This window comes from Orcinus orca, chromosome 5, assembly GCF_937001465.1.
Source record: "Orcinus orca chromosome 5, mOrcOrc1.1, whole genome shotgun sequence".
Taxonomy (NCBI): domain Eukaryota; kingdom Metazoa; phylum Chordata; class Mammalia; order Artiodactyla; family Delphinidae; genus Orcinus; species Orcinus orca.
The window spans coordinates 142,407,561-142,423,567 of record NC_064563.1 but is presented as its reverse complement, the minus strand read 5'-3'; the positions used below and the strand labels follow the sequence as shown (position 1 = coordinate 142,423,567).

At 40.2% G+C, this 16,007-nt stretch overlaps 1 protein-coding gene across 3 annotated transcripts in view; it reads left to right on the top strand.

Annotated features, from left to right (window-relative positions):
• ERG (ETS transcription factor ERG) overlaps window positions 1-16,007 on the top strand; it is a 280,491-nt gene that overhangs the window by 154,883 nt on the left and 109,601 nt on the right. The gene's annotated exons all lie outside the window — the stretch shown is intronic.

Genomic DNA, 16,007 nt, shown 5'->3' with positions numbered 1-16,007 from the left:
TGATTCTTTACTAGTTAGAGTAGTTCAGATTTTTTGTTTTTTCTTTGGGAGTTTTGGTAAATTATATTTTTCAAGAATTTTATCAATTTCAGCTAAATTTTCACATGTATTGATAAGAAATTATTTATAATGTGCTCTTATAATTCTCCTAATGTTTGTAGGATCTGTAGTAATGGCCCCTTTTTTATTAGCTCCCCCTCCCCCCATGCCTTGCAGCATGCAGGGTCTTAGTTCCCCACCAGGGATTGAACCCACGCCCCCTGCAGAGGAAGCATGGAGTTTTAACCACTGGGCTGACAGGGAAGTCCCCCTTTTTCATTGTTGACTTTGGTTATTTCAACCTTCCCTCTTTTCTCCGTATTTGTACTCATCAAGGATTTATAAATAACTAATCAAAGAACCAGATTGGGCTTTGTTAGTCTTTTTCCATTGTATGCTCATTATCTATTTTATAAATTTTGTTCTTGGACTTCCCTGGCAGCCCACTGGTTAAGACTCTGCACTGCCAATGCAGGGGGCGCAGGTTCTATCACTGGTCAGGGAACTAAGATACCCCATGCCATGTGGCCAGAAAAGACAAAAAAAATTAAGAAAAATTTTTGTTCATATTTTTTAAATTTTTTCTTTGGGTTTTTCTAACTTCTTAAGATTAATATCCTTGTTTGTTTGTGAGAGATTAACCACAGAAACAGTAATATTATTGTCTAATCCATTTCATATTTACTCTTCATTTTTAATTTGCAGAACCAAACCTAGTTCCAGTTAGGATATAAGTAATTTCTACAGCCATTTCTTCATGCCATGTCCTAAAATGTGTTCTAATCTGAAGCATTTTATGTGTGCCCTTTAAATTAGTCTTGTGAATCCTCATTGCCGAAATGAATCAATAATAAATATCTGTCTGTAGATGACAAGATATTTCCCTCATTTTGACACATTTCTTGGAATAATCTTACCTGCAGCTTCTTTGTTCCTTTCATGTTGAACTAACTCCTTTACCTGAGTTTTTAAATTTCTTATTCCTAAAATACTTTGACACTTTTCCCCCCTACAGTCTGAACACATTCTAATCCTGTGCGACTCAACTAAAATTTTATTTTTCCCAGGAGCTTTTATTAATGAGTCTCACTGATTATTTTACTAACGTTAATTTAATAAAATAGATGCTCAAATATTTCTGGGATAAGAGATTAAACTTCTACCTCTTTTTTTTTTTTTTTTTGGTACGTGGGCCTCTCACTGTTGTGGCCTCTCCTGTTGCGGAGCACAGGCTCTGGACACGTGGCTCAGCGGCCATGGCTCACGGGCCCAGCCGCTCCACAGCATGTGGGATCTTCCCAGACCGGGGCACGAACCCGCGTCCCCCTGCATTGGCAGGCGGACTCTCAACCACTGCGCCACCAGGGAAGCCCTAAACCTCTACCTCTTTTTATCTATATTACTGTGTATTTATGTTATGTGTTTTGTAAAGTCTATTCTGTAGCCTATTATATGTTTTTATTAATATATTTAAATTCTGTGACATTTTAATATTTATCAGAATATGAATTAAATTTTTTTCTGATTACAGAAGCAACACATATTTGTTATAGCTCAACTTTCCACAAATGTTTGACTTAAAAAGAGGCAATTATCCCGTGATCCCAACCTCTAAACTCAGGTTTATGCCTCAGGATGTTTTCTCTGCATTTAGTAACACAAATCTGGTAATTTTTAAAACTTATTATGCCTTGAGCATTTTCTATGCAGTGAATTTAGATCTCATTCTTCTTAATACTGTGTGGTCTATTATTTAGTCTCTGATTGATAGCATTCAATTTTTTCTCATTTTTTTACGATTACTAAACAGGTGAACATTCTTGCACCTGTCTTTGTCTATTGTGAATATTTCTGAAAGGTGGATTTCTAGGATAGAAATTGCTAAGTCAAAAGATAAATTAACTTTCTGATAAGGTATTAATCTATATCCCTAATAAATGTGAATGAAAGTGCTCTTTCCTCCACATTCTTGCCAATGTTGCAAAAATCAAAATTTTTTCATTTTTGAAAATATTCAATATGGATAGGCCCCAAATGCTGTATTTTGATTTTCTTTAATTTCTTCCTTATTTTGATTTTCTTTAATTCTTTTCATAGTTATTGGATAGTCTATATAAATAGTGAAATCTTGTGATCGTGACTTGCCTCATGCATGTTACTTAATTTTTCTAATTTAAAAAATTGTATTGACATATAATTGACATATAAGATTGTATTAGTTTTAGATGTACAACATGATGATTTGATATATGTATGTATTATGAAATGATTATCACAGTAAGTCTAGTTAACATCCATTACCACACAGTTACACACTGTTCTATCTTGGGATGAGAACTTTTAAGATTTATTCTCTTAGCAACTTCCCAATATACAACATAGTACAGTTATCTATAGTCATCATGCTGTACATTACATTCCCGGGGCTGTAAGATAAATATCTTATAATTGGGTCTCTGTGCCTTTTGATCACCTTCACCCATTTTGCCCACCCCTCTCCTGCCACCTCTGGCGACCAACAATCTGTTCTCTGTATCCATGAGTTCATTATTATTATTATTACTGTTATTCCACATGTAAGTGAGATCATGCAGTATTTGTCTTTCTCTGTGTCACTTACTTTACTTAGCATAATGCCCTCAAGGTCCATCCATGCTGTTGAGAATGGCAGAATTTTATTTTTTTTTTATGACCAATATTCCATTTTATATATAAACCACATTTTCTTTATCCATTCATCTGTTGATGGGCACTTAGATTGTTTCCATGTCTTGACTATTGTTAATAATGCTGCAGTGAACAGGAGTATGCAGATATCTTTTTTGAGATAGTGATTTTGTTTCCTTGGGATAAATATCCAGAAGTGGAATTGCTGGATCTTATGGTACTTATATTTTTAATTTTTTGAGGAACCTCCATACTGCTTTTCATAGTGGCTGTACCGATTTACATTCCCACCCACAGTGCACAATGGTTCCTTTTTCTCCACATCCTTACCAACACTTGCCATTTCCTTTTCTTGTTTTTGTTTTAGATAACAGCAATTCTAACAGGTGTGAGGTGACATCTCATCCTGGTTTTGATTTGCATTTCCCTAGTGATTGGTGATGTTGAGCACTTTTCAGAGCTCTTTTACATCCCATTGGTTGGGATGGCCAACAGGCACTCTTATCCATGCACCAATTATTTATGTTATGTTTTTTAGGTCAGTACATCTCATCTAACAGTACACTTTCCAGTTGGCTTTCCAGTCTGTCATTTATACATAAAGTAAATTATATTGTAAAGCTGACCAAATTGAATTGCTCTGTTCCGATGTTTCCCAGCTGGGGTGATTCTGCCTCTACCCTCAGGGACATTTGGCAATGTCTGAAGACAGTTTGGGTTATCATAACCGAGGGTATGGAAGATGCTCCTGGTATCTGTAGATGACAAGGTATTTCCCTCATTTTGACACATATCTTGGAATAATCTTGGAATAGTGGGCAGAGGCCAGGGATGCTAACAAACAAACATCCTGCAGTGCACAGGACAGCTCCCACAGCAAAAAGTTTTCCAGCCCCCAAATGTCCGTAGATCACAGGTTGAGAAACCCGGCAGTCTGCTCTAAATAACATTTTAGTGCCCTGTTCTTCTGTAAGTGTACCACATTACCTCTATGCTAAGGCACATATTGGTTTCCAAAAGTTGGGATGTGTCTGCAATTATGGATAAGAAAGTGTTAATGGCTAATTTTGTTTGGCTGAAATTTTTTTTTTCTTTCTGAGTGATACATTAAATCGTGGCGTGTTTTACATCTTCTCATCCACAGTCTTATGTCGATGAAATGTGATTATGACTCTGTCTTAGTCTTTCTCTTATTTATACATATGCACCAGTCTAATTTCAGTGTAGGACTAGAAGTCTTATGTAGCATGACAGTGTAACTGCCATAGTTACAGGCATTAAAAAATCAATCAATATCTAGCCTTGTATCTATAATCATTCTACTCTGTGCCTGCTTTAAGGTAAAAAGCAATATTCAATGTCTAAAACAATTTTATATTTAATTTTATGTTAAAATAGTTCCTCTTGGGTTTAGTAAATAGACAATATTGATAGAATGTTCGAATGTAGTGCAGAATGATTGATCTCTCCATTGGGGAGGTTCTGAATCATTCCTGTTTCTATTGATTTTTCCCTTTCACTTATATCGATTACTTTTAAAATTCGGGAAAATGATTGGAAATTCAAATGATTTCCATGTTAGAGAAACATTTTAGGTGGCTCGATTTTTTTGCCTTAAACCGATTCTCTTACGTTTACAAGCACTCTGGCTAATTCAAGGACCTCTGCACCTCCTGAGTCTTGGGAAGAGGTAACAAGACACATATCTCCTTTTCAGTATAAATTCTCTCCTTTCAGATCTTGTTGTTAAAGGCGATGATCACCTAACCTAAAACCTAGTCAGATGACAGCAGCACAGTTTGGTGGAGAGAGCTTTCATTTCTGGCTCTTATCAGAGAAAATCTGTATGTGTTCAGAGGGGAATGGATTTTAATATGTACTGTCGATTCTTTTTTGCATTTATAAGTGAGAAAACAATTAACGAGTTAAAGGGTGGCAGGTTTGAGTTATTAAGAGGGATCTGGATTAGCCTCAACTGCCCTGGGTCAGTACAAGGTAGCCACTGATATTTCACATCTGGTTTTGGTTTGCAGCAACTAACAAAGAAGCCCAAGGTATGTGTAGCCCCATTGTTAGGGGTCTCCGGGCTCTTTTAAAGACAAAGAGCTTCCCACTCCAAAGGTCCTGAAATACTTTTAACTCCAATTTACAGATTAGGCCAAACCTCTTAGGTTAAGGTTCATTTAAGGCAGTCGAACAATTTCTTTGTGAACTTCCCAGTTTTCTGGCTGTTAAAGAAAATAATAAAAGAAAAAGAGCTCCCCAGTGCAAAAATTCCATAAAACAGAGAGAGGCGTGTGAGACGCATTAATGGTTTCCATTCCTGATGAAAAGCTTGAGACAGCTTTAAGTAATATGGAATCAAATATCTCAAATCCTAGCTTAGTCTGGGAGGTGAGGCTTGGATGCTTCAGCTGCCTGAGGAGAGGAACAGTGATGCTGCATCTACAAGAATTCAACGTGAGGGGTTAAAAGCAAGATAACGGACCTTCTTTAATTAAACCTCAGATGTTCGGGGAGAATTCCACTCAGGACTGCGCTTTTCCTCGTCGTCTTTTGGGGGATGAGCCCACGGCACTGTGGTTCTTGGAAACAGACCTACTGTGTGTCCCTTTGCTCATAGTAAAGCTCTCGTCCAGTGCTTGTGCAGACCCACCGTTGCCGTCTTCCAGATGGCTCTCATTATAGTCAAAAATTGACCGACGGCAGCCCGCAAGGCATCTTGGAAGGCTTCGAGATGGCCATGGGGACAGAGCCCCTGATTTCTAGGAGCTAATGTTTCAGGGAAAATAATAACAACACCTCCTAAACACTAGGGCTTTTCTTCTTAGTAACTCGAGGTAATGAATCCTCTCCCTCTGCTTCTCATTTCCCACCCCCTTTTCTGTGAAGTCACAGAGGGGGAAATTAAAGTTTTCCCATGTCTCCTTGGGAGAGTCATCTGGGGTTGATGGGCAGAGATGTTTCTAACAAATGGGAATGGGACACCAGCAGTATGAAGCCTGGGGAGCTGCCGGCATTGGCTGTGGAGCCAGGGTGAAGGCCAGGGGCGGAACAGCAGGGGTTCCATCTCCATGGGGTCGTGACCCTGAGGCACGTTTACATTGAATGCGCAGAGAGAGGACGAGGGTAGGAGAGCAGAGGGAAGAGCTGTTATGTTCACAGTGTTTGTCCGTTCTCTTGGGTTAAGATGCTCTTGTGATTTCGGAATCTTTTTCTCTCCAACTAACATATAGGGTTTTTTGTTCTTTTTTTTTGAGGACTGTTTCTCTTCTTTCCTGCGTCTTCAGTGGCTGACACGATGCCGAGCGTATAATGGGTGCCAGTAAAGGTTTGATGAATGGATGAATAATCACGTAGCAAAAATATTTTCTGCTGTAACAATGCTGCAAAAGATAAAGGATCTTCTGATGGCATCCTCATTCCTTATGGCTGCTAACAAAACACTCCAAAACTCAGTGGCTTCAAATCACAGTGATCATTTGATTACTCCTTGTGGTTCCAGGGGTTGAGCGGGCTGAGGGAGAGGCGGTTTTCGCTCAGGGTCTCTCGGATGGTTGCTGTCAAGTGGCAGTGGAGCTGGAGTCACCTTGAAGGTTGCCTCACACTGCTGGAGGTTGGTGCTGGCTGCTGGCCTGACTGATGACCTACAGATGGCCTCTCCGTGTGCCTTGGACTTCCTCTCAGTATGGTGGTTGAGGTGTAGGAGTGGCTGTTCCCCAGAAAACCAGGTGGAAGCTGTATCGTCTTTACAGATAGCCTTGGCAGTCACACAGCTGAACTTAGGCTGTAGTCACAAGCCCACCAGCTTGGATGGGAGCAATGTCAGTGTCACCTTGTTAGATGGGATTGTGTGACAGGACATCTTACTGAACTGTCTGGGGAAACGTGATTGTCATGCGTGATACAGCAAGTGCCTAGAAATGCAATGAATCTGTCATTCAGTGCGTGTGAAGCCGGCCCGGTTGCTGAAATAGTTTAGCTGGAAATAATTTTCGTCAGAGTTCCTTTGGAAAATGGCAAGGGCTGTGGAGTACAAACGGGAGCCGTTATTTCATTCTGCAGCTCTGGTAGCTCTGCTGTGAATACAGCGTGGTGCAGGCCAAATAGAGGGCACGTACTCACTCGCTCTTTCAGTCTCTTTTTGCTTGCTCATTCATTCGGTATTTATTATTTATGATTGAATATCTACTCACCGCAGGGTATTTAGGTCAGTTACTGAGATGGAAATCCCGTAATTTATAGAGTTGGAAGATCTCTTAGAGACCCTTTGCCTTCTTCGCTTCCCAGCACCTTGATCTGGGGGAGTGGCTCAGGAAAGGCACCTCCAAAGTTGTTACCCAGGGTCCCTTGGCCAAAGTTTGACTTTTGGTCCCTCCTGGGCTGCCCGTTGGCACAGCCCATGCTGCCCTTCCCAGGGCTCCTGGCTCTTTAGACATCTTCATTCACTCATTCGTTCATTCATTCATTCATTCAGCAAAGGCTTGCTTAGCGCCAGCACTGTGACAGAGCCCTGGGGCCCCCTGGGGGCTGCTGCTCTCATCTCAGCCTGTGGGGTGCCGGAGGGTGGCACAGAGCAGCATGCTCAATGTGTGCTAGTTCCTCCTTGGAACAGGCCTGTAGAGTTACTCATTGATGTGCACATGGAAAATTGGGACAGGTGAATTAGATGACTCCTTAAGTCACTAAGGAGGCTGAGGCTGAGGCCAGGCTGAGGCCCCTCTGCCCTAAGCCTAGGCCCTTGGGATCGGGGTGCTACCCTGGGCTCGTGCTCCCTGAGGGATGTCCCCAGGCTCCCCCGCCAGCGTGTGCAGGTCTATTTCACCTGCGGACGTAGGCGGTAGCCCTGCACTCACATCCTCAGTTCCCACCTGAGACGGCTTATCGTTGGCAGTTAGGATTGTGGGAGCCGGCTGTGCTCTCCTCAGCTGCTGATGCCCTGTATCTGGAGCTGGGTCAGTGTGAAGCTGGATGAGGGGTCCCCTGCTCTTACAGTTTTCAACGCCTCGTCCCGCTGCTCTGCGCCATTTATGTGCCCAAGTCAAAGTTGTTGTTCCCTTTAAAAATCACAGACGGAGGGCTTCCCTGGTGGCGCAGTGGTTGAGAGTCCGCCTGCCGATGCAGGAGACGCGGGTTCGTGCCCCGGTCCGGGAAGATCCCACGTGCCGCGGGGCGGCTGGGCCCGTGAGCCATGGCCGCTGAGCCTGCGCGTCCGGAGCCTGTGCTCCGCAACAGGAGAGGCCACAGCAGTGAGAGGCCCGCGTATCGCAAAAAAAAAAAAAAAAAAAAAAATCACAGACGGACAGATGAAATACTGCCTTAATTATCCTTCCGTAGAACACACTGCATATGAACCTCTGCTCCACTGGCAGACCGAGAGGAAAATCCATCGTCAACTGCAGTTACAGGGGCCTCTTCAGATGTCTGCGGGAGCCATCCCCACGCAGCCCCCCTCTGGGCAGCCAGGAGCACAAACAACCCTCATCTACTGCCCTCACTCTTCCTTGGTATATAGGAGCCAAAGTGGAAGAAGAAAAAGGAAATTCTACAGATATGTTTAAGTACAAGTGAAGACAAAAAGAGGAAAGTTGCAAAATCAGTTAACTTTTTTGGTTTTGCAGATATTTCCAAGACACTGCATTTTGCTTTAAGTGTGTTTTTAATGACCTGAAAGTCAGTGTAATTGCATAATAGGGTTATTTTCAAGAAGACTCTCGTATTTAGTTTTAAAGCTTATTTTATTTCAACTCTATTTATATAGACCTTCATATTGTATATCATTTTGATAAGTGTTGTATCATAAGCATATCCCAAGAGACTATGGTTTCTTTTTTTAAATAAAGGAAGGGACCACAGAGTCTCTCTCACATGTTACAGTATAACCCGTATCCCTCCTATAGTTCTCATGTCTGGAAAGGGTATACTAATATCTGAGTTCAGGCAAAGTGCTTAACCCTGAAACCAGAAAATAAATGCACTCAAAACTTATCATTTACTTGATGAAACTTGCGCTGGGAACATATTCAGCCCTTTAGAATTACTGTGAAATAGAATATTTTTCAGGGTTTGAAATTATTTATAGTGATGTAGAACAATTATACAATTTTCATAGTCAAATCTCACCCAGGATGATGCCATTAGTCCCATGTGCAGATCTTTTTTTTTTTTTTTTTGGCCGCGTCGGTGGGACTTGTGGGATCTTAGCTCCCCGACGGGGAGTTGAACCCGTGCCCTCGGAGTGAAAGGGCGGAGTCTGGACCGTTGGGGAATTCCGTCTTATGTGCAGATGCATATACTTTATATTTCCTTATGTTCCATAATAATGAAAAATTTTAAATTTTCAAAAATGTTCTACATTTTGAATGTTGGACTTTGATTTTAGTGGATAAATGAGACAACTTTGTAGGATAATATCAATTCAAGAAACGTAGAGGCAAGAATTATGCATACTCCTCTCCCCTCTAAGGACCTTTTAGAGGGACATTTAGCGCCCTCTAGTGACAACAATCAAGCAGTTCAAAAAGAAATTCCCTGCAAAGCTTACTTCTGGTTTCCAGCTAGCAAATAAACAAAGCACTTTAGTTTTTTGGTCTTGAGGCAGGATTATTTTTGTAGCTGCAATAAACGGTAAAATAGTATCCTCTAGGCAAACCGCCGCTTCTCTTCTGGCCTGTCATTGACAATACATCCAGAAAGAACATTTCCACTTGTCCCCGGAGACTGCAACTTTCCCCAAGTTATGTGCTGAGATTTGTATTGGGATCAGATGCAACCTATGAATTAACCTGCATCATAGTTTTGAGTACATTCAGTGTATTTAAATAGAAGTAAACACATTTTCTTTCCATGAGGGTGAACTGGAAAACAACTGGCCTGTACTCTGTACCTCCAAGAGGGAACAGTTCTGTACCTCACTTTGCAGAGGGAGAGGATACAATATAGAGGGGGTGCATGTAGAGGGGATGCGATGCAGAGAAGGAGCGCAGTGCAGAGAGGGTACAGTGCAGGGAGAATACAGCCTAGCGGGGCTGCCACAGTGAGACAGACCCTGTTTCACATACCTGCCTTCAAGGTGTAGGCCTAGGACTAAGTTAAGTCTGCAGGTTGCCTGATTACACTCATGCCGATCTAAATGCGTTATTTACGGCACAGCACTTTGTTCCTTGACTTCCTTTCTGATTCCAATTGCAATAGAAATATATCAGCAAAAACATAAACAAATTAAGTGCTGTGGAAAGAAAGGCCATCTCAATCTGAAACTAAAACGCCTTTATAAACAGACTGAGCAATTATGGAATGCAGGCTTCTCTGTAAATTTCCATTAATTGTGTGACATTATGGTGCGATTTGAATGCTGTTTCTTTGAGAAATAGTATATAATTTCTTTAAGAAATAATTTACAAAATCTTACAGATCAAGACAAAAATAAATGCTGATGCCCAGTATCTTATAAGTGAGACTGACACACTTAAAAAAAAAACATTTAAAAATCTAACTAGTGATCAAAATCTAACTTAATTTCAGTAGCTCCAGATAACTTCTCGGGGTGGCCAGGGGTGATAGCTGAGGATAGTCATTGGGACACAGAACCCTAGATCTGAGTAGCAGGCAGAGGAACAGGACAGCCTTTAGGCACAGGGCCATGTGCCTTTGTGGGCCTTCCAGTTATGTGACATGGGTGCTAGACTGTCCTGTGGTGAACCAGTGGCAATCTGATGACTATAACATTTATACTAATTTATGCCCCAGTTAGATGGATGAAGACCTTGAAATGTACTTAATGGTTCACAAATTATATATAGAAACATGATCTTTGAAAAAGGAAATTAAATGTTCCTTTATACTAAATTAGTGTGTCAAAATAAGTACTCTTGTTTCTTTCGTCTTTGCTTTTTAATTAAAAAAAATTTTTTTTCAGCCACGAGTATTAAGTTGACATACTTAGGGTTCCTGTTATGGGTTTTAATACTCCCGCATTTTTAGAGCCATTGGGTAAGAGGCAGAGTTGGCAAAATGTGAGGATATAAGTGATGCTTATGAAATCGTGTGCACTGAAATCATTGCTCCATCTGAGCCTATAGAACTGAACTTGACACATGCTTCCAAATTAAGCAACTTGGTGTTGAGAAGTCGAGGATTTAGTGTGTGATAACAATTTCCTTGTTTTAGACTAGTTCAAATGCACCAAGATGCTGAAGAATATATTAACCACTTAGAGAAAGTGTTGAAACAGTAGTTATTTAAATTGTAATTGGATTATTTCTTCATGAGCGGCTGGAGGGTATGCCACACACACACAGAGTCTTACCCAATGGAGTGAAACAGTCCTCATGAAGTCCGCTTTGAATAGAAAAATGGTCCTTAACCAGTATAAGATGGGTGACCTTGGGGGCTAAGAGTGCCTTATGCTCCCTGTGTTCTCAGGCAAATCCTCCAATTGATAGAGATGGAAAAGTTCCACTGGGTGATGGAGTTTTCCGTTGTGGGGACAGCTCCAGATGCTTAATCCTTATCTACAATCTCAGGCGTGCCCCTGCCAAAAATCCTTTGGACATCCTTCTTGCCGGGCTCTCTTGAATAATCCAAACATTACGCATTTTAAGATTCATGTATCATCCTAGGGACAATAAATACACAGCACTTTTATCCTATTGTTTTGCCCATAAAGAGTCTGCGGTTCATGGATTGGTCCCATGCTCTGCAGTTTTATGTGTGCGGAATTTGAGTTGCCGAACAGAGACTTCATGAATGCTGAGACACCCAGGGACTGGACAGAGTCCTGTCATCCTTGTTTCCTTGTGCCCACCAGAGCTCTGAGTGGGCATGGAAAAGGCACTCATTGACTGGAGGGAATAATGCTGGGGAGGTGACCATTACAGAGCACATGAGTGTCTGCAGGGTTTCCTTAGTGAAATTAATCAAAAAGAGCTACTCCTGTAGATGTTTATAAAAGAATGTGCATTTTGGTACACACACATATAGAGTTTGACAAATAGGTATCGTGTGCTGCATGTTATACAGGTATTTAGAAAAAAAATAGAACATTGCATGTTGCTTATATAACTTTTTCATCACAATGTAACATGTTTATTGTAACTTTTTTAAAGAAAGACGTCTATGAGAAACTTTTATTTAACACTATATTATAAAAAATTTAGAAATCAGAGGAGTGCAAATGATACAATGAACACTCATGTAAGTTATGATTGAGATTTGACAATTGTACAATTTTGTCATATTTGCATTATGTTATTTTTCATGAATTCTTTCAAATAAATTACAGAAATTATTACCTTTTCATCTTCAATACTTTGGAACGCAGCTCTAAGTAGTAAGGACGTTTTCCTACAAAGTATTCTTAAAGCTGTAAATAGTTAACAATAAATCTATAATATGATGTAGCAATCATTATGTATTCAGATTTCTCTAGCATCCCTGGAAAAGCCTTTGACTTCTAATTTGTTCATGTCAGTATCTAATTGTAGACCATCATTTGCATTTGGGCTTTGGGTTTCTTAAGTTCCATTGACTCTAGAACTCTCCTCCCCTCTTCCCCACTTTTTTTTTCATAATATTGGCTTGCTGAACATATGAAACAATATGTTCTACATATTTTGTAGAATAGGTGAGTAAATTTTATTCTATTTTACTATTTATTTATTTCTATTGAAGTTATTATAACTGTTTTTAAAATATAGATGAAACAAAGGGGAAAGGGGGAAAAACAAAAAAGATTCCCTACTATTAGTATTGTAGTATGTAGCTGACTAATATTTCTGTTTTGCCTTTTTATTTTTAACAAAATGAGTCTGTGATATAATTCTCCTTTATGACCTCAGTTTTAAATTACCGGACATCGTACCATAATTTTCCATATCACTAAGTATTCATCTACTACATCATTTTCCTGCAGTATTTTCAGTGATGATAAGTATGTCATTGTATGGCTGTTGAATACAGGGATCAATCAGTCCATCATGAGTGAATCTTCTGTTGTGTCTCCAATTAAGATTCTGGCTCATTATCTCTTTGCTACACTCATATATGATTTTTACAACTATGTTGCCTTCACCCAAAAGTGTTCTCAACCCTTGACCTTCCTCTGTAGATCCCACACAGAGAAGTTAGTAGGAGAAGACGGATGAGCATTTGTTGACTCCAGCAAATGGGAAGCTGTGGATTTAGGAGAAATAAATGACAGTGCTCCTTTTATAGTTATGGTAATGGTAGAGTCTATTTTACACTCTTCCCTTTTTCATTTGGAGTAAGATATGAACAGGCTTTTGAAGGGCTTTGGTAAATTCATGGGTCATGGGCCCATGATGGATAAGTACAGAATGGAAACGTGTAGTTTATTCACACATATGCCGGGGGTGCCACACTGTTCCAGCATGGTGTTTACTGAGTTCCAAGGAGGGTGGAAAAGGACCCTGTCTTGACAGATTCATGGCAGGATGACCCAGGTGGAGGCTACCTGCAGTTGCCCCGAAATGGGTCTGCATAGTGACCTGAGGGTGGCTTCCCCCAAGGAGGCGTGGTGTCTCGTTGGAAGGGCAGCCCGGTCCTTAGGCTGCTGAGTGATCTAGTGCTGAGGCCGTTGAATGGCAGAGGTTTGGGTGTGGGTGACGGGAGCATAGATGATTTCCCCCAGAATGATGTTTGGGAAATGATTTCTGCATTACTAAATATATTCTAAGTAATAGATATGCCTTGTGCTGTCAATAGCCAATTGAAGTTTGTTTGTTTTTTTAGAACTTTGCATTAAATAGTCAGAGAATACTGAACTGGGATGCTATTATGCCATTCTAGACATCAGGAATAATTCTCTCGGAAGATGATAGACATCAGTCAGCATTTGTCATTAGAAATGAGGAAGATTTGCCTTTTAAATTTTGTAACTGGGTTTACAACTCATTATCTCAAAACTGGATTTTTATTACATCACTTTGTGTTATATGCATTTTCAGAATTAGACACAATGAAACTTATGGATAGAATCTTCAGGAAATAAATCAAAGAGTAGCATAGAGTTTTCTGTTTGTAAGTTCCAAGCAAGTACATTAGTCTAACAAAATTTTATTAAAGAATAAAATATGGGTGTATATACATATATATGCATTAGACATAAGTAAGAGAGACAGAGAGAGAGAAGGCAAAGCAAATGATGTAAATTACCAAAGTTGGAGGAACTGGTGAAGGATATTAGGAGTTCTTTGTATTATCTTGTAACTTTTCTATAAGTTTCATTCTTTCTGTTTTCTTTTATTTTATTGAAGTATAGTTGATTTACAATGTTGTGTTTATTTCTGCTGTATAGCAAAGTGACTCAGTTATACATATATATATATTATTTTTCATATTCTTTTCCATTATGGTTTATCACAGGATATTGAATATAGTTCCCTGTGCTATACAGTAGGACTATTATCCTATATATAATAGTTTGCATCTGCTAATCCCAAACTCCCAACCCTTCCCTCTCCCACACCCCCCCCCTTGGCAACCACAAGTCTGTTCTCTATGTCTGTGAGTCTGTTTCTGTTTCGTAGATATGTTCATTTGTATCGTATTTTGTTTTATTGCTTTCTTTTTTTTTAATTAAAATGAGCTTTTTAAAAAAATTTTTATTGGTGTGTCTTATTTTATATTCCACATATAAGTGATATCATATGGTATTTGAAGTTTGATGTCATTTCTAAATAAAGAGTTAAAAAAATGTTACTGTTCACTGATTTGAATTAGACAAGAACCAAGGAGTTCAGGGCAGACCCTCAACGAAGAATTAGATCTCCATAAAATTGTTGATGCTTTCCTGCTGCAGAGGACAAGGGCTGTGTCAGAAACCAGGCGGCAGTGGTGAGATGGGACCGCACAGAACTTTCTTCCATGGCTATTTTTTTTTAGCAAGGGGTCACCCTACTTAAGGCTGCTCTTTGAGAAATTCATAATAGAACACTGCTTATTAGGGTACTACAGTTCACATTTGAAATTGATGCTTCTTAGGAGAGTAAAAAATAAGGAATCTCAGTGGAGCTGAAAGAGCGCTTTTCCCAGCACTCCTGAATCCTAGTGGAAGCTGCCCAGATAAAACAACTCAGTACTTTGAAATTTTAGGGGAAACACAATTTGAATCAGCCTGCCATCTCATTTATTGTTTGGAGATGAAAAGAGCGGAAATGAACATCCCCTCAAAATGTAGATGCTGAGAATTTGTCAGGTTCTGATTTTTACAGGAGATTTCTTATAGTTTCTCTTTCTTTCGTTTTCCTTTTCCCCCCTCTGTTTGTTCTTTCTCTTTGTTCGTTTCCTTTCCTCTTTTCTTTCTTTCTTTCTCTCTTTCTTTCCTCTCTCTGCCCACTTCTCTCTCTCTCTCTCTTTCTTTTCTCCTTCTCCTTTCCTTTCTCCCCTTCCTTCTCCTCATGTTTCCTTCTCCTTCACCTATCATAAGGGGAAATCTTGGGATCAGTGAAAGATATAGAAACTTGGGCTCATTTCTAGAGCTCTGATGTAGACAGGCCTAAGTCCCAGTGAAATCAATTCACTGACTGCCTCTGAAACCAGGAGCTGCTGGATGACTCAGGGTTTGGTCTATTGTGTTCTGCGGGTCCCCTATGGAGACCACACCTCTTTACCGGCCCAACTTTAGTGTAGCTAGATTCAAAGCAAAATGTTGTTTCTTCCAGAGAACAAGTAATTTCCTGAAAATGAGTAATTAAAAGGCCTGAAATCCTCTAAGGAATGTTCAGGCCTACAATTAGCTGTATTTCCTCTGAGTGGAAAACAGACGTGTGGCCCTGAACTTACAGCTCAGATTTTAAAACACTTAATGAGGACGTGGCATCTCTGTGTAGCCAAGAGTTCTATTGGGGTCTGTTGTCTGCAACCTGGACGTTTGTCAGAGGGGGCCAGCTCGCTGCCATTATAAAGCATTCGTAGTCATTTAAGTGCCTTGGATTTTAAATAAATATTTGAAAATGAGGATTTGACAGGTTTATTTTCCTCTTTATTTCTCTTAGCTACTTCCATTCTAGAGTCTTTGCATTTTCAACTATTTTGTCGTGGAGCCGATAGCAATTACTTATGTTTGGAAGGAGAAAATGAAACTGTCCTGGAACATTCACTTGAGATGCTGAACCAGTGGAGGTTGTTAAAAATCAGCAGGTGAATGACTGTTATTAAACGTCGTCGCCTATTCACATGAAATAAGCGCTACCTGCAAAGCGGAGCGGGTAGGGGCCTTAGGCCCCGCGACCCAGGCGTGTGGCACATCCGGGGAGACAGAGGCCCAGGAGTCCCGTCCG